This window comes from Podarcis tiliguerta (genome assembly GCF_965153285.1).
Source record: "Podarcis tiliguerta genome assembly, chromosome: 6".
Taxonomy (NCBI): Eukaryota; Metazoa; Chordata; class Lepidosauria; order Squamata; family Lacertidae; genus Podarcis; species Podarcis tiliguerta.
In genome coordinates, this window is record NC_139539.1 from 68947376 (window position 1) to 68965399 (window position 18024).

The 18024-nt window shown below is 43.5% G+C and overlaps 1 long non-coding RNA gene across 4 annotated transcripts; it reads right to left on the bottom strand.

Moving 5' to 3' along the window:
- Positions 1-3961: 3961 nt before the first annotated feature.
- LOC310679609 lies at positions 3962-17616 on the bottom strand. Of its 4 annotated transcripts, none has more exons than XR_014512388.1 (4): positions 17414-17616; positions 9600-9663; positions 9111-9304; positions 3962-7244 (listed from the first exon to the last, which is right to left on the bottom strand). It is a non-coding gene; the product is annotated as an uncharacterized lncRNA (long non-coding RNA). The 4 variants fall into 4 exon arrangements; XR_014512389.1 differs by having other exon boundaries at positions 17079-17616; XR_014512390.1 differs by lacking the exon at positions 17414-17616 and having other exon boundaries at positions 9600-10977.
- Between the last annotated feature and the right edge of the window lie 408 nt (positions 17617-18024).

Below are 18024 nucleotides of genomic sequence, written 5' to 3' on the forward strand. Positions count from 1 at the left end.
TGGCACATTTGCAACTCATTTGTTGAGCGCAGCCCACACACCTTTCCTTTATCTCAGAGACGGCATCTTCCCATATGAACCAGCCCGGCCTCTGTGAATGGCCTTGTAGGCCCTGCTCTCTGTTCTGTCCAGCCATTAAATGATGTAGGAAGCTATAAGAGATAGAGCTTTCTTGGTGCGATGCCAAGACCTTGGAAAGTCCTGCTCCAGAGCCACTGGACTCCATCTCCAGATAGTCAGCAAGTCTTTCTTTTACTGCAGTTAGCTTTTGAAGTATGGTATGACTAATTATTTTTAACCAGTGAGCTAGAGCAGTATTCGGTGCTTTTGCATGAGTGTTATACAGTGGTACCTCGGGTTAAGAACTTAATTCGTTCTGGAGGTCCGTTCTTAACCTGAGACTGTTCTTAACCTGAGGTACCACTTTAGCTAATGGGGCCTTCCGCTACCGCCACACGATTTCTGTTCTCACCCTGAAGTAAAGTTCTCAACCCGAGGAACTATTTCTGGGTTAGCAGAGTCTGTAACCTGAAGCGTCTGTAACCTGAAGCGTCTGTAACCCGAGGTACCACTGTATGGGGCTGCCATATTTCAATAAGTGAAGAAAGGTGGGGGAACTCACCACAAAGTTTGTTTCTTTTATTGCAGGCCCAGTCGCAGTGTCACCACCTCCTCCCAGGCAGTGGCTGAATGTAGAATGAGATTAATAAACTCAAGCAGGCAATGTTCTGGGTTAGAAATGGCCACAACTTTATTGATTACAGATATAGGTGGACCTTTGGCTCCGGCATTGGGTATATAGCTGTTCCAGCTGCCCCAGAGGGGGAAAAAAACCAGATAATTAATTTTAAAAAGGTAAGGGAATTTGGTTCCTCCCAGTTCCTGCTCAAAACACCCCCTGGTGTTATAGGCTGAGCAACTGAATGCAAAGAACACCACACCTGTACAGTGGTACCTCAGGTTAAGAAATTAATTCATTCTGGAGGTCTGTTCTTAACCTGAAAACTGTTCTTAACCTGAGGTACCACTTTAGCTAATGGGGCCTCCCACTGCTGCTGCGCCACCGCCGCTCGATTTCTGTTCTCATCCTGAAGCAAAGTTTTTAACCTGAGGTACTATTTCTGGGTTAGCGGAGTCTGTAACCTGAAGCATCTGTAACCTGAGGTACCACTGTATTACTGAACGGTTCAGCTTTGCTCACTTCCGCTTTGGCCAAAACTCCCTCCTATCGTAAGAGGTACAGGAACTTTGTGTTTCTTTGTCCTAATCATAGTTCCTGCTGGATGTATTTGCTCTGAAGGTCATTTACCCATATGGATGCCATGCACATAGTGGGAAGAGAAAAAGCTTGTGCCAAGGAGTGTGGTCATTTGCATGTGTTGTGCCAATTGGCTGCTTTGGAGAAGTCCCACCTACATTCCCACCAAAGAGATGGAGCCGTGCGATTGACTTGACTGCTGTGTTAGCAAAGGGCTGTAGCTCAGTGGCCCAGCATCTGCCTTGCATGTGGAAGGTTCCCGGTTCAAACCCTGGCATCTCCAGGTAAACCTGGGAGAGAACCCTGGAGATCAACTGCCCATCAGTGACAATACTGAGCAAGAGGGGACCAGTGGTCTGGCTCAGTATAAGGGAACTTCCTATGGGATCAGAGACTTGGACCTCATACTCATAAAGAGATTGCCTTTTCCGATATATCTCTGCATGTTCTTCTGATCATGTGTTTCATGATGCTTCGAGATGCACAGAGAAGCAACCTGAGTGGCTGATTCCAGGAGTGCCAACTTGAACAAAATATTGGGTCGGGGGAGGTAAGCACCGCCCCGCATAGTTGATCCCATGAGGCAGTGCACACACACCCTTTGAATGGCAATGCCCATCAACCTTTTGAGGGGAGCATCCCCCTCAAATATTTTATTGAGGGACAAAGACCCACCCCCAGGCCCTAGAAGTTGGCTCCTATGGCTGCTTCACCTTAAAGAACTTGTTAAAGGCGGTTTTATCAAATGTTGTTCGCATTTTCATTGTATTTTTTTTAGTGTAAACTGCTTAAGGATTTGAATTTTATTAGTGCCTGTCCACTGTGGCAAATTACATAACATGCAGTTTACTTAATGAATTATGCAAATTACATAGGTATTACATTTGAGTTTCTGTGGCAGAAAAAGCAACGAATAAGCTTTAACATATTATTATTATTATTATTATTATTATTATTATTTCTGGATTTCTGCTGGACACGGGATAAATAAGCCATTTCCACTTCTGTTTCTGTTGAAATTCTCTGACTTCCCTGCTCTGCATGGGACATTTTATTTCAGGTTCCACTTGTGAAACGTCCAAATCAATTTATGGGGGGGCAACTGCGAGGCTAAGGAGACCGGCCCATTTGATTCCAAAAACGTGGCAGCTAACAGGTTCCGAATATGAAAATAAGCAAGGAAACATAAACTTTTACAGACTTTTACAAGGAAAAAAGACTCCCAAGCACTCAGCCAAATGTAATTGTCCCCCAACACAAGCCAGATCCTGTCATCATATTGAGGAAAGCCATGGGGTGGTGGGGTGGGTGAGATTCTGTTTCATTTGGTGATGTACGAATGTTAAAAAAAATAATTCTTTATGTTTTAATTGCAGCAGGAGTGGGAAATTTATCTGGGGACCACAGCCCAAAAAGAAAAACCCACGGTACAGAGAGAGAAGCACAGCCGTAAAATCGGGCGTGTATGTTTGCCAAGCTCTGCCTGCTTTTCTCTTAGGGATTCTATAGCTTCCCTTCATTCTTCACTTCTCTCATATTACAGAAAGAAGGTAATTTTTCCTGGCCATTTACTAAAGCTCATTAAAGACCGGAGAGAACAAACAATGCTACTCCTCAGAGGCTACCATTCAAAGTCACACTGCAATTCTCTCTTCTAATACTTGAGACATATTAATTATTCCTTAGTGAAAAGTGTATAATTCCTATTCTTCATTTTGCTGGGCGGGGGTGGGCTGGGGACAAATAATAGGAAGTTTCCATCTGAGTGAAAAGCTGTCTGAGCTGAAGGGAAATGAGGAGGGGAAAGTGTGTTGTTCTAAGACGAGTAAAAGCAATTATTCTAATAATAATTCGAGGGATATTAATGTCTTTCTAAAGTGGGTTGCTTTCAAGTAAACACTTAGGTTGAGAGAAGCTGTTTTATTTATTAATCATTCCAAAAAGTTCGCTCTTTTAAATGATCAGCTTCGTTGACACATAATGGATTTAGTTAAGTGGCAACTTGAAAACGTCGAAAAACTTTTGTAACCAGAGACTAATTTGTTTAATGCATTTGAAAATGTTGTGCAGACATGAAACTACATATTAAACTTCAAAGGGAAATGCTCCAGAGACTAAATCATTTTAAAAGCAGGAGCAGTGGCATTAGCAGTTATGCATTACACATAACAGATTTTAAAATTCACCTACCTATCTATTTTTTGGTGGGAGGGAGGGATGAAACTTAGGTGTTTGCTGACCTGCTTTCCTTCATCTCAGGACTGCGGTGCAATGCCTGCGTTTAATGTTTGAACCAAAAATTTGAAAAGGGAAATATTTTCTTCTGTATCTCTATTAATTAGTCCTGTCTCCATTTGCCCAGCATATAGTGCTGTTGACATCACCTTTTCCGTATCCTTTAAAGAGTCCCAGGAGAAATCTATTGCAGAACAAAAAACGAAAAGTTGGGTGTGTGGGGGAGAGAGAATACATTTGGAAACCATTTTATCCCTCAATTACCAACCAAAACGTATGGAAAAGATTTACGCTCTATCTGATTTACACCATAATTATACTTTGAAAGCTTGGAAATAAGTGGCATGATCCTCGGAATCATTAGTTACTATACCCAATGTAATTGGTGTAAACTAATGAGTTTACTGGATGGCTGACCCTTAATTACTGATTAAAGTTAAAGCAGAACTCGAACCAATCCAAAGCTAGTTTGCTTTCAAAAGCTCAGAACTCTTTCTTATTTTTTATTTTAAAAGAACACATTTCTAAAGTAAGCTGCTTTATGATTAGCTGAGGCACATGGCACAAGCCTTTTTAAAGCAATCACATGCAACTTCTTAACAACGGTACAGCAAGCTACTTTTACTCTCATTAATTAAGGTCCATCTGACAAACGTGGAATAAACTAAGGTCATGATCTAGGGCCTTTTAAACTTGAGGGAGGGGAGAGAGAGTTGTTTTTGTTTGTTACTATGCTATGCATTTTTGTGCCTTTATATTTTAAGCTGCCCTGCGACGCTTGGAGGAAGAACGGTATAGAAATTTAGTTGATGATGATGATGATGCCCTTTAATGCCCTTTCCTAGAATACTCCATTCCATCCCCTCTTCCCCTTAGATTTCCTCACAACAAACATTCTGTACCCACGGAGCACACTCAGTTCTTACTGAGTGTAAGATTCCCTAAGATTTCCCCCTCCCCAAAATCCCCTCTACTTCTGCAGAACTTGGGGCTCCCTTGATCATGCTGTTACTTGCCTCTTGTGTCTCAGCCACCTGTTTGGGCTGCTTCCCTATTGGTACTCACAAGATGTGTTCACTATTGGGAGGAGTGATAAGAGAAAGCACAGAATCCTTCGACCAGGGACTCTTTATCTGCAACGGTTTCATAGCAGATCCAGCGTGCATTTTTATCATATAATGATCCACTAATTTCTAGGCTGCTTGGCTCTGAACCAGGGCGTCACGCGAACCAGGTTTGAGCCCTGCAACCTGCCTCCGTTATGGTGGGACTTGGCCTAGGAACATAAATGGGAGATTAATATATACTCATCCCCCAGCTAAAAGAGATAAATCTGTTCCTGGTAGCAGGTGGCCTTTTGTGGAAACTTTCTAAGCCAGATGACAGATCGCATGATGATCGGGTGCTATACTTTGCAGCAGCCTGACACTATCCTAAGCTACCTCCACATGACAGCATCAGTCCATTTTGATGCATTGCTAAGTTTCGTAATTGTGGACTAGCCACTGAAAATGGAATTTTGTACATGCCATTAAAAGTGTACTCTTCAGTCTGTCTTAGGTATGTACTTTGGGCCTAACCCTTTGGAAGCCTGGTCCTTTGATTTCTCACCAGCCGCCTTTCATTTTGAGTCTCTAGTGCTGGCTTCATCTGCAGAAATCACCGGGCAATGCTTTTCTTGGCTTCTTAACCTGCCTCTTCCCAGTTTGCCCTGCTTCTCCTCTCCCCACTGCCGCCAGCACTCCCACTGCCCGGGAGAAGCCCCCTGACTCCCAGGAAGTTTTTTGGGGGTACAGCACTCTGCACTGGAGAGGAAGGGATGAGGAAATTCCCTTTGCACAATTGTCCCTTCACTCTGGATGCAACCCAGTCTTTTTCAACGAACCCCCCCCCCCATAAGCAAACCTATGATTCCATCCTCAGGGTTTTATCAGTCGAAAACACAACGTTAAGTTGTTTCTGGAGATGTCCAACTGGAATGTGGCAAGTATGGTGGATATAGAGTTTCTCCTCTTTTACTTACGAGTTTATAAACTTCTAATCGGAGGCTGCCTAGAAAACAGAAACATCAGGCCTTCCTTTCTTAACAGAAATACTATTATGGTGAATAAAATATACAGGCCATGCTTAAATGGATTAGCTGCTTTCTGATTGGATGAACCACAACATAAATCTCTTTCCTTCAGCCAAGCAGAGTGCAGCTATTCAGTAACGGTAAGATGAGCAACTTGTCACTTTGCTGCACCAACATACATCAAGGCAAAAATAATTCCATTTTCATCAGTCATGTAGTAAAATAGAAATATGCAAAGCGATTGCATGAGAATCTCAGGATCCAGGATACTGACTCTGAAAATAAATCTCCTGGCTTTGTCTTCGTGTTGACTTTCTATTAATACCACAACTTTGCCACAATATCTATTTAACGGCAGGAAGCCATTATCCGATGGCGTTCTTTTCCATTAAGAGTAGCTTTTAATTGCCAGATTGTCACAAGACTTAGCAATCGCAAAGTGGCAAGTGTGTGCAGTCTGCTGCAGTTAGGTCTCATTCAAGCATTATTCCCTTCCTGGGTCATTGCATGGTACAATTTCCATTGGATAGGCTTGCACAACAATTTGACTGGTGTGCCTCTTTTTGCAGTCCCAGGCAGGCAGCAGAAGAGTTATTGAATCACTGGTGACCTATTGTCACATGCATTAACTTATCTTAATTTTAGAAGCTCTAAATTGGTGATGACATAATTTAAGACGCCTTTAATGGAAATTGGCTGGATTTCTTAAATTTGGCCAGCTTAATTAGACCAGCTCCATCTTTTCTTAAGCCTCAACCCTTCCCCCTACCACTATTAGCAAATCTCCAGATGTTATATGAGTAAGTTCAGTTTCCTGTGTAGGAAGCCTATCTTACACAAGGGTTGTGGGTAGAATGTGGGTTCATGGCCATGGAGAAAATATGAAGTCATTCTCCCTACATTTGCATGGGATTGGAAAACCTCATTTGCCTAGTTGTCTGTGATTAGCTGGTTTGTCTGTCCTTTCTCTCTTTGGCTACATGGCTCTTCCTGACAACTGTAACCAAATGTTTTCAAAACCAGAGAATAGACATGGGAGATTCAGGTAGGAGTTTCTTGGTGGTTAAGGAGAGAGATTCAAGCTGGAGCTTTCTTTCAATGGGGTAATCATCCTGCTTCTTGATTCTGAGGCAACTTGGGTCTGCCTTCATTTTGAACCAAACAATATTTGGATATCGGGCAAGACTGCACACATGCCATTAATTAAAGGCACATAATCCTGGGAGCTGTAGTTTAGGGGGTGCTGATAATTTAACTTTGTGAGATGCAAACTAAAGTCCCCCAGGATTCTTTGAGGGGAAATGTGCTTTAAATGTACTTTCAGTCTATGATTTTGCATGCTGGCCATCTGGGATCATTGGTTGGTTGGCATCTTGGGACACAGTGGAAGAGTTTGTGCCTTTGGAGGTGAAGTCAAACCATTGGAGACTTACAGCGCCTGCTGTGGCTGTAGAGACTGATACAGGAGAGGCATGTTTTCTTGCAGCTGGAACAGATGAAGGCATTTGGTTGTGCTGCTGAAGATGCACCATGGTGTTTTCCTCCCAGTGGTCATTCCTCCTCCAGTCACTGCTGTAGATACACAAACTGACTGTCTGCAGTCACTCTCAGATAATAACCCACCACACTTTTGTCTTGGCATGGAGACATGGCAGGTTGAATGGACTCCCGTCACTCCTTGAACACCCCATTGTCAGTTGAGTTGAAGGCATGTGGAAGCAACAGAGAGAAGAATATAGAATAATATGTCAAACAGAGCTGGAGCGAGAGCACAGCTCTGGAATCATAGAATTGTAGAGCTGGTATAAAGGTCTATTTCTACAGAAGAAACTTCTTATGCTTTTTGCTAGTTTCACAATACTGCTTCCCTTTCACTTTTAGATGCCATGAAAACTCTGGTTTCCTTTAGAATAGTTTCCCCCCTGATTTGAAAGCACCATCATCTGCCCTGGATTTGTCCCTCTCATAATTTTTTGGATCCATTTCCCCAGACTGATCTCAGTATAAATACTGGAATTCTTTGAGATAATTTATTCCGGCATTCTAGCTGCTTCAAAGAGATAAGATGGTGTTAGAAAACTCTGGATTTTTCTTTTTTAATTTTTATATAAGTTCTCAACTTTAAAAGTCTAGTTTGCAGAGCACTGATTAAGAAAAAAATCAGCATGCCTCAACACCTCAGATTACGCAACCATCTTTCTGCTTGATTTAAGGAGGGTCACTTAGGTTATGACGTATTTTCAGATTCCAATTAGAGACTCCTCTAATGAAATGGAGGGGGTGGGGGGAGGAACATAACAGGCAAAAATGAAAAATTGTTTTAGAAGTGACACATCTTGTGGCGCTGATTCATATTAAAATGTTGTTGAAACAGTGTGTGCCACCCGTAAGTCTTTGTGTAGCTCAAGCAGGAAGCCAATATGCAACTTGGGAACATAGGGAGTTGCCTTATTGACAAGAGAAAGCCAGCAGTAAATCTCACAGAGCAAGTTGGACTTAACTATTAGCACAAACAGGATCTGCACAGGAGTGTCAGGTCTAATGAGGCAGCAACTCATCTCCAACTGGTTTTGCCTCCATGAAGCAGGGATTGAAGGTCCCTGCCTCCCCACAGCGGACTAAATCCCCTCCTCTCCAGGGTTTCCCCTAAGCAATCTGGAACTGTGCCGGTGTGCAGCTAACTTCTCCCCTGCTCTTTTCATGCCTCTCCTGGTTTTTGGAGACCAGAGGGGAGGGGAGCTTGTCACAGCAGGAGGGAGAGACTCCAGCACCTCTTCACCAGCCAGACTCATCTTTGTCTCTTGGCCTCCCTCCTTTCCTGCTTCAGCTGTTGAGAATTTCTATTCCACCTTAAGGAGCAGACAGGGGATTGTTACGTGTCACATGTCTGTTTACGTTCCAGCACAGTATGCTGGGAACTTCCGTTGTGTGTATGGCTTTTGCTTTTCCCTGTCTCTCTGAGAAGACAAAGAGAGGGACGACATGCTTCTTTGTCCTGATTTATGACTAATAAATCCGTAGTTGTAGTATGCTTCCACAAGCCTCACACCTATTCTGTGTGTGCAGTTCGCTCTGCTGACATAGTGTGCCCTAGCTTTGAAGCCTGGGTCGCTGATTTATGTTGGAGCAGAGGCTGGTGGGTCTTTGCAGAAGGAGGGCTGGAAGTAGATGACCCAGCTGGGGCTAGCCAGCTGGCCTTGTGACCCTCTGCATGCCGACATCAGCTTCTGCCTCTGATTCTGGACTCTCTCTGCCATATACTCCCTTCTCTCACTAAGCCCTGTAACCACTTCAGCTTCTGACACCTCCTCCTCCTAATCTTCTCCCTCTTCTCCCTCTGTCCACTGACCGTTGTCCCACCACCAATCCCTGGACTCTGAGCCTTCATCCCTTGGAGTTTCCCCAGCTGATTCCTCCCACCATTCTGTTGCGTCCAACAAATCCACGACACTTATACGGAGTCAGGTCCTAGGTCACTCTAGCTCAGTACTAACTGGCTGTGGCTTTGCAAGTGTTTCAGGCAGGGGACCTTCCCAGACCTACCTGGAAAAGCCAGGGCCTCAACCTTGGACCTTCTTCATGCAAACCAATTGCTACAATCCTTCCCCAGAATTCAGGATGAATTCTTCTGCAGAGGACATGTCAAAGAGGATTCCAGGTGTCTTTCTGATCCATAGAAGATTCTGTTGACTTGAGAAGCCAGCGACCGAACCATCTATGGCCATCTTCAAAAGACCCTGAAAAGGGTTGAAAGTGGAGTGTGTTTTTTGGCATGTAAACCACACACTTGAGAACAGTCGCCTGTCTCAAATGAGGTCTCCACGCAATGTTCTGGAAGGAAGTGGGAAGCAGCTGGGAGACACCCAGGAAAAGTAGAGAGGCACGAGGACCAATAGGGCAGGTGCTCAACTACCGCAATGGCCCCACTTTAGCAACAAATGAAGCTGTGTTAAACAAAGGCAGACAGTTGGTTCATCTAGTTAGTTCCATATTCTCCACACAGTATTGTCCAGGTATCATTCCCAGCCCTACCTGAAGATCCTTGGGGATGATCCTGGTACCACTTTACCATTAAGCTTGCTGCCTTTCTTGCTTCCTAGCAGGAAAAAATGAGACATCAATCGAAAATACTGTTTATACTCTTTTGAAATTGCCAAAACTTCACAATATATAGTCACTGGCAATGTGGTAGTAAATAATTCATTCCCTTTCTGGGCTGATAACAGGGAACTATGTGATAACTTACTAACTATGAGACACTAGTTGTAAGAAGGTATTTTAATGCTGCCCTACATATTTATCCCAGGCTTCCTCAACCTCGGCCCTCCAAATGTTTTGAGACTACAATTCCCAGCATCCCTGACCACTGGTCCTGCTAGCTAGGGATCATGGGAGTTGTAGGCCAAAAACATCTGGAGGGCCAAAGTTGAGGAAGCCTGATTTATCTGGTCAGAAAGGAAATGAAACAATCAAAATGAACCAGTCGATGGGTATGCAGTCATTAGAGAGGATGCTAATATCCTCTCTGAATTTTTAAAATTTGCTTGGCAGAAACATTTAGAAAAGAAAGCTAAAGTTGCTTAACTTTTTATTCTTCCTGTGGAACAAATTATTCCTGGATATTGTTCTTTATTAGCTACTCTCTAAGCATATTTTCAGAGCTCATTCCAGACTGCAGCGAAAGAGTGAGTAAAAATATAAAACCCGGGGGCGAGGGTCTCCCCCCCCCAAGCTAATACTATCTTAAAATTAACTAGTGAAATCCATGGTCACTTTGCATTCTGAAAATATTCAAAACAATTACGGTATTTCCTGTTCTTTACAATGAAATGACTAACATATTATATTTTACTGCTGGAATATTCTGAGGTAAGGCTAGGCTTAAAGAAACAGTAGTGACTGATCCAAAACAATTTAGTTATGGTGCCAAAAAGGATGACTCATGCCACTGTGACATGTATCTTGCGTTCACTAAACCAAAAAACAGTTGGATCAACTGAATTAGCCAAATTTACTTATTCATTTTAAAGTCCATGTTTTATTTGTCCGCTTAACTTGCTCACTGAAAATATTATGTGAAATTTTGTTTTGCAGCACCATGTCAAGGGTCCGTAGCAGGAGAAAGCTGAGATAAAAGATTTCAGTGTGGGCTGGGCTGGGGGCAGGGCCATGGCAAAGCCCCAAAGCCTGCTCTTAGATTGTATTGAAATTATTGTTATTATTGTCAATCTCAAACCTTAATAAAATGTTTTAGTGCTGAGCCCTATCTACCCAATATTCCCCTCACATAGCTGCAATTCCCAGAGTTCCCTGGGAAAGAGGATTGCTTGCTAAGTCATTATGAGAACTGTAGCTGTATGTGGGGAATGGGGTCTCCTAATAACTCTCAGCATCAGTGCTTTTTTCCAGCCAGAAACCTCACAGATGGGCGCCATTGCCATTATAAGAGAACAAGGGAGGCGTTTATGGTGAGTTCCTGTACCTCTTTTTCTAGAAAAACAGCACTGCTCAGCATCCTTAACAAACTACCATTCCTAGAATTCTTTGGGGGGAAGCCATGATGGTTTAAATTGGTATACAGTGGTACCTCAGGTTACATACGCTTCAGGTTACATACGCTTCAGGTTACAGACTCCGCTAACCCAGAAATAGTGCTTCAGGTTAAGAACTTTGCTTCAGATTGAGAACAGAAATCGGGCTCCAGCAGCGGGGCAGCAGCAGGAGGCCCCATTAGCTAAAGTGGTGCTTCAGGATAAGAACAGTTTCAGGTTAAGTACGGACCTCTGGAACGAATTAAGTACTTAACCTGAGGTACCACTGTAATAGAGTTTAAACATATAGTGTAAATGGGGCCCAGCTGTCCTTTTCCAAACACACCCATAAGAGCGACATGATGCCCTCACGCTCTGGGAACTTTTGAGCGAAAAGAGTGGCAGCTACCAAATGACTAGAGGGACTTCAGGGAATTTGCAGTGGTGAATTTTGCATCCTACCCCACAATTTTGGCTCCCCCTCAAATCGCCTGAATTCTCTCACTGCCTCCAACTCCCCACTTTCACATCCTTATGAACGAGGCAAGGAAAGCAGAGGGGAATATTTCTTCACTCAGTATTAATATATTTTTGGAAAATTTGCTGGAACTTTTGCTGCATTTTTTTAAGGCTGTATACGCATCATACATTTAAAGCACATTGCGTCCCCCCAAAGAGCACTGGGAACTGTAGGAACTCCAGCACCCTCGACAAACGTGCTTTAAATGTATGGGTGTGTGTGTGTGCAGCCATAGTTAGCAAAGAGAGGTGATGAACTCTCCTTCCTTGGAGGTTTTTAAGCAGAGGTTGGATGGCCATCTGTCATGGATGCTTTAGCTGAGGTTCCTGCATTGTAGGGGGTTGGACTGGATGACCCTTAGGTCCCTTCCAACTCTTAAGATTCAATGATTCTATGATGCAGTCTGGAAACATGGGGAAGACATGGGGAAGACAGATTCCTGCCCATCCTGCCCATTGGTTTGGATGGCTCTGACTTCCACTCCTGAATTATTATTTGGGGTGGGGGGTAGCCCGATCCAATGCATATTTGCTCAGAAGTGCATAGAGTCTCTTGGTAAAGCTGAAGGGACCCCTGACCATTAGGTCCATTAGGTCCAGTCGTGGCCGGCTCTGGGGTTGCGGCGCTCATCTCGCTTTATTGGCCGAGGGAGCCGGCGTACAGCTTCCGGGTCATGTGGCCAGCATGACTAAGCCGCTTCTGGCGAACCAGAACAGCGCATGGAAACGCTGTTTACCTTCCCGCCGGAGCGGTACCTATTTATCTACTTGCACTTTGATGTGCTTTTGAACTGCTAGGTTGGCAGGAGCAGGGACCGAGCAACGGGAGCTCATCCTGTTGCGGGGATTCGAACCGCCAACCTTTTGATCGGCAAGTCCTAGGCTCTGTGGTTTAACTCACAGCGCCACCTGAGTCCCTCTCTTGGGCTTACTCCTGTGTAATTATGCTTGCAGTTTAAACCTGAACTGCACTATATTGAACTAAGTGGTGAAAGAAAACAGAGTCTGCAGCTCTGTGCACGCTGACATAAGAGTAAGTCCCAATGAATTTAATAGGGCTTACTTTTGAGTAGATATGCACAGTATCATGCTGTATATCAGAAATTAGCCATTTGGCCAGGATAAGCCAGCCAGCATTCAGCACTGTTAAGTCTCATTGATTTTAGTGAGAGAGCTGAGCATACTCCAAATCTCTCCCAATAAGAACTTAAGACTCCTAACTTGGACTGGATAATGCTCCTTTTCTAGATTTTCCTATAGATGGGGGGAGGGGGGAGGGGGAGAGATGCTTAAGTCAGTGTCCCTGTCTGGAGATAGAGAAGTTTGTAGTTCTCAAAATATTTTGGAAGGGAGATTGTTGTTGTTTTAAAAAATGTAAATATATCCTAAGGCTACTTTCCTATCTATAGATAACAGATTTCTGAATAATCATATAAGTGATGTGCAACGCCAACAGCGATTTTTAATAACACAGATAACCTAAGCTTACCTGAGAGGTCTTTCTATTAGAATGTAATAAAAGATAGCTATTCAACATTGTAGGTTGTAAGCAGCACAGAACTTCTAAAATAGTAATAGGTTTGTCACTTTTCTTCCTGTGGCCAAACCACTTGCAAAAAGTAGCATAAAGTGGTACCTCGGGTTACAGACGCTTCAGGTTACAGACTCCGCTAACCCAGAAACAGTACCTCAGGTTAAGAACTTTGCTTCAGGATGAGAACAGAAATTGTGCGGTGGCGGCACGGTGGCGGCGGGAGGCCCCATTAGCTAAAGTGGTACCTCAGGTTAAGAACAGTTTCAGGATAAGAATGGACCTCTGGAACGAATTAAGTTCTTAACCTGAAGTACCACTGTATGTCTGTCTTTGAAAGAGTGCCACCCCTACTGTTAGGCATAGTGAGGTGGAGACTTCAGGTGGTAGATATTGAGGGACAAGTGGCAAAAAGGTATTGGTGGACACAGCTATGTGTGCTTTTGCCTCCAAATTAACCTGCTGCCCCCAAGAATAGCTGAGGACACTGCTAATGCCAGTGTTGAAGTAAGATTTAGCTGCCAGTCCAGTTGCAATGAGGGAGGTGTCATTTTGTCCTTTGCCTCGAGCAGCAAAATGTCTTGGGCTAGCCCTGCTTTTAATCATTGCTTCCCCCAAATCCCATATATAGCTGTAGGTGGAATTGCAATTTACAGATATATGGGTGAAGGGGTATTGAAATCCCCATCACCTGCCACTTTTCCTTCAGGTAATTTCCACCGAAAGCCTGACTCCAGTACCAGGAGTGAAACTGGATGAAAGAAAAGCGGTGGGGCAGAAGAGGGAACTATAGGGAGAGCAGTAGCAGGTAGGAGGGTTCAACATCTCTTACCCACATGACATTTATGTGCCCCAAATCACCCCATCTCCCACTTAACTCATAATTCAGCTCCACATTTAAAAAGACATAAGAACACTTTCCTTGGCAGGGAGAAAGTTTTGAAAAGTGATGTATCTGTACTGGTGTTTGCTTCTCACACAGCTAATAGACACAGGCTCACTCTCTTGGTTCAAGCATAATGGAAAACCATGGCTTGTCATTAGGAGAATTGGTGTATGCAAGCCTTGGGCTCATGTGCTGTTCCTGAATTCCCTCACATATGATTAAAGATGAAGTTTGTGCTTTTGCCTTTAAGCTAACCACAGTTCCGTCTGACATCAAAACGCAGGAAACTGTGTCCCCCCCCCTTAATTCTGGTTGATTCAAACAAACCAGGATCAAACCATGGTTTGATATTCTAATTTGTTAACTAATTATAGTTAAAACAATCCAGTTTTCTGTATTTAGGGAACTGTGGTTAGTTGACAACTTTCAATATCAATCAAAATTAGAAGCAACCAAGGACGCATCAGTCCCCAGGAAAAATGTATTGTTCAAACAAGGTTCAGATGGAAAAGGAAACCCTTCTGTCCAGAAGGAAGCAGTGGTCATCCTGAATGAAAGGAATCAGTCCAGTGCTTGAAACTCCTTTACTGAGGAGCTGTCCCCTCTGCTTCATTGGCTTATCACACAGGGCAGCTATTTACAGGTCCTGACAGTCCTCATTCTTCCATTCTGCAAGTCAGCAGGGTATGTTTCTATGCCAGGAAAGCTTCACCTATACCAGGAAAGCTTCACTCTGCAGAACAAGCTACTATGAGAAGAGCAGGTCATGCTGACATTTTGGTGCAGGATGCAACATATTTGACTATTACACCATCGCTGCTGAAGCTGGTAGGGATGGGCCATAGCTCAGTTGCCTTACATGCAGAGGGTCCCTGGAAGAAACCAGCCTCTTTAGGTAGGTCTGGGAATGTCCCCTTCTGAAACCCTGGAGAACTGTTGTCGGTCAGTATAGTGACACTGAGATAGATGGAGCAATGGATCTGGCTCAGTTTAGGGATGGACCCTATGTTCCTTGGTATGGATAGAAAGTGATGGGAAAGTATTATGAAGTATTATGATTTGTTATTTAATTGGATGTTTTTTATTGGAAAAATCAATAAAAATGATTTTTTTAAAAAGAAAGTGATGGGAAAGGATAGCCTACGTATTTCCTGCATTTCTGGTTTCCAGTTAAAAACATAAGTTAGAAGTAATAACGGGGTGGGGGGGAGAGATAAACAGTAGCAGCGCTACTGAAGTGTCTATCACCTCCACCTGCCCCCTGCCCAAAGGACAGATGGTCTTACAAAGATGCAGAGTGATAGAGAAAGCTCCATCTCTTGACCATCTGCCTACGAAGAGCCTCTTAAAGGCACTCTATATAAATGAATCTATATTAAAAGATGCAATATGCATATATAGAAAAAACTGTCAACTGCATTCTCTCATCTGAAACACACTTGTTTAACACAACATTTTAGTGGTGCTGTCAAAAACATGGAAAAGTAATTTTGTTCTTCCTTTTGCTTTTTCAGACACATACTTTTTTTACCATATATCCCCCAAAATATTATATTGCATTGAGCTACTCTTTTGGTCCTGCTGAAGCCACAATTGCAGAAATAAAGGACACCCAAAGGTGGCGCTGTGGTTCAAGTACACCTATATACTGTATCTATATATATTTATTAGACTGAATTATAATCATTCATTTTCTCGCATTTTCAAAAGGGATAATGTTAGTCTTTGCATCATCACCACCATCATCTGTAAAGAGGTATCTCTGGCTAAAATCTTCCTGCTAACATATGTTAACACATTAACTTTGCAAGTTTCAGGGTACTTTACTGCCTTAGGTACTTGCCAATACACTGTGATCACTGATTACTTTCACGTGTCCCTTTACTCTTGTCAGTGGGGCTGTTTTGGTCAATTGTAGGACATGGGAAAACAGTTGTTCTTTGATCATGCCAGGGCAATTGCGGGCTTGGCCGTGTGCATTGCTCCAACCCTTCCCCCAACCATAGAAACCAAACCAAAACTCTCCTGTGATCACTTGCATGCAGATAATGCAATTTCCCTGTCTTGAGCAAAGGGCCAACTGTTTTCAATTGTCACAAAAGTGGCTCAGAGAAAAGCAGCACCGTGTTGCTTTGATTTATTGGCATGTGAAAGTACTTCTTGCCTGTCAAAGCAAGACCTTGTTTTTTCTATATTAAGCATAGGCCAGGGGCTCAGTTAAGAGCCACGGGGCTCTTCCCATTGGACCCTCAGCACAGCCCCTCATTCCACAGATGCTGCTTACAAGGTACCTCCCTCAGGTGTTTTTTCCTGGCCAAGTTAAGACCACAGGCAAAAAGGATCTTGGACACTCCCCATCCTCGTTTGAACACTGAGAGCTAAACTAGAAGTGGGGGCTGCAGTTCTGCATGTCAGGTCATCACCTGGCTCTACAGAGACTTTAGTGGAGCTGGATATATTTTATACATGTACTAAAGGTAAAGGTAAAGGACCCCTGGACAGCTAAGTCCAGTCAAAGGCGACTATGGGGTTGCGGCACTCATTTTGTTTCAGGCCGAGGGAGCCAGTGTTTCCAGGTCATGTGGCCAGCATGACTAAACCACTTCTGGTGCAATGGGACACCATGGTGGAAAGCAGAGTGCACATTTACCTTCCTGCTACAGCAGTACCTATTTATCTAATTGCGCTGGTGTGGTTTCGAACTGCTAGGTGGACAGAAACTGGGACAGAGCAATGTGGATTCGAACTGCCAACCTCCCGATTGGCAAGCCCAAGAGGCTCAGTGGTTTAGACCACAGCACCACCCACATCCCTTTGCTATAGCAATAGGACAACCCAAGGTTGGCTTATTAAGCTTATGTTAACATTTGGAAAAGCTGTGTGGAAAAAGTTCAAGAAAAAACTTTTTTTTTTAATAAGGTGGGGTGAGTGGGGAACTTTAGAGGAGGCAGAGGTGCTTACCTGATATCTTGGAAGTCGTGAGGAGGAAGGGATGGTGCAAAGTGCTATCTCCCCTCCCCCCCCCATAAGAAGCAGAGACTCACCTGTCAGGAGGTCAGGTAGGTGCCATCACCCCCGTTTTCTACTGTTTGGTTGGTGATAGTTTTACAGTGTTCAAAATGACTTAGAGGCTTCTTTGAAGTGTGAAGTGATATGTAGATTACCTTACTAAATAATATAATGTGGGAGCACTAAACCCTTCCTAAATTAAATAATTACCTCCCATTAGGCAGAGTGTGGCAGCTTCCTCAGGTGGCAAACAATGGAGTGGGCAGGAGGAAGGGAGTGACACTGAAAGTTAGTGTGCCACAAAGCCATTCCTGTACGCCTCCCCAAGCTATGCTAATTCCCTTTGGTATGAGGGAGAATGCTGCCCTACCAGTTAGTACATGGAATGGGAAGTTGCCATCTTGTCCTTCAGCCTGCGAAGCTACTTTTGAAAACTTTGGCAGTGATCTGGAACTGGAAGCATTGTATAATAATAATATTTGTATACTGTCCTCGCATAAATATTCCCAGTGTGTTTATGTAAAGGGAAAACATTTACTTTACTGAAAATAATTTAAGGCTGATTTTCTGAACAAATGCAATCAAAACGGAATATAAAAAACAATATAAAATGCAAACACAGTACAAAATGTAAAACTTTATAAATGTATGTGATGGCAGCAACCCCAGTCTTTAAATGCAGGTCTGCCCAATTGTGTCCAAAGTGGGGGGTGGGATTTAAAGGGTATTTGGACACCAGCCCTCATCCTGCCTGTCTGTCCTGCAAACTAGCTCCTCCAAGGTAAATTTTTTCCTAGCTGGGCTCCTCAAGGTGGCCAGATGCAAAAGAGGACAGGGCTCTATACCATGAGGAGTTGTGCCATAGAGAGAATTTCAGTAGATGTACCTGCAAATTCTGTATTCTACACAAGTATTAAAGGTGGCAGAGCCTCATCAACTTTTGCATCTGGTCACCCTAGCTCCAATACAACAGGTAAGTGT